The sequence below is a fragment of the Carlito syrichta genome, unplaced genomic scaffold (genome assembly GCF_000164805.1).
Source record: "Carlito syrichta isolate Samal-C Ts95f unplaced genomic scaffold, Tarsius_syrichta-2.0.1 Scaffold311753, whole genome shotgun sequence".
Classification (NCBI taxonomy): domain Eukaryota; kingdom Metazoa; phylum Chordata; class Mammalia; order Primates; family Tarsiidae; genus Carlito; species Carlito syrichta.
The window spans coordinates 340,490-342,155 of NW_007255849.1; positions in this window are offsets into that span (position 1 = coordinate 340,490).

Sequence of the window (1,666 nt, forward strand, 5' to 3'; positions counted from 1 at the left end):
GTCTGGGTGACAGAGTGAGACTCCAACTCAATAAATAAATAAATAAATAAAATGAAGAAGAAAGAATTAGGGTAGGGAGAGAGCAAAGGAAAAGGAACTGACATAGCAAGTATGTGGCAGAGAGGGCTGGAGTCGCATGGCACTCAATACAGAAGGTTCAGATGGTCTATTACCAAAGCCACTGAGCTGTGCACTTTGAAGTGGTGAACTTTATGGTATATATATTATATATATATATCAATAAATATTTATTTTAAAAATCACTTGTATTTCACTATGGTGGCAATAAGCTGAAAATGAACTTTATAAAACAATTCCATTTACAATAGCATCAAAAAGATGAAAATACTTGTAATAAATTTAACCAAAGAAGTACAAAATGGGAAGACATCTTGTGTTCGTGGACCAGCAGACCGGTTATAATGTTATTATAACAATAACATTGTTATAATGGCAATACTCTCCAAACTGATGTACAGATTCAATGCAAACCATATCAAAATGTCAGTTGCCTTTTTTTTCTTGCAGAAACTGACAACCTCATCCTAAAATTCATATAGAAATACAAGGGGCCGGGCTTGGTGGCTCAAGCCTGTAATCCCAACACTTTGGGAGGCCAAGGTGAGAAGATTGCCTGAGTCCAGGGGTTCAAGAAGAGCCTGGGCAACTTGGTGAGACCTCGTCTCTACAATAAATAAAAAAATTAGCCGAGTGTGGTGGTGTACCTGTGGTTCCATCCACTTGGAAGGCTGAGGCGGAAGGATCGCCTGAGCCTAGCAGGTCAAGGGTGCGGTGGCCATGAGCATGCCACTGCACTCCAGCCTGGAAAAAAAAGAAAAAAAAAATACCAAGTTGGAGGACTTACACTTGTGATTTGAAATCTGACATAAAACTACAGTCATCAAGACTGTGGCACCAGGATAGGATAGACATACACACCAATGAAACTCAGGGTCCAGAAATAAACCCATACATTGATGGGTAGCTGATTTTCAGCATGGGTGGTAAGACCATCCAATGAGGCCTGATGAGGAAAGTACAGTCCTTTCAACAAATGCTGCTGAGAAAACTGAATAACCACATGCAAAAAGATGAAGTTGAACTCTTACCTTCTACCATATAGAAAAATGAATCAAATAACTAGATGTAAGAGCTAAATCTCTAAAATTCTTAAAAGAAAACATAGGAGTAAATCTTGTGGCCTGGAACTAGGCAACAGTTTCTTAAACATAACACCAAAGTTAAAAAATAGATAAATTGGACTTTATCAAAATTAAAAACTTTGTGCTCCATAGCATACCATCAAGAAAGTGAAAAGACAACCCACAGAGTAATTTTTGCAAATCATGTGTTTGATAAGGGTATAGTATCTGGAATATAGAAGGAACTCTTACAATTCAACAATAAAAAGACAAAAAATCCAAATTTAAAAAAATGGAGCCAGGCTTGGTGGCTCAGCCTGTAATCTCAGCACTTTGGGAGGCTGAGGCAACTGGATTGCCTGACCCCGTGGGTTTGAGACCCACCCGGGCAACTTGGCGAGACCTCGTCTCTATAATAAATAAACAATTAGCTGGGCATGATAGCGCGCACCTGTAGTTCCAGCTACTTGGAAGGCTGAAGTGGAAGGATCGCTGATGCCCAGCAAGTTGAGGCTGTGGTGGAC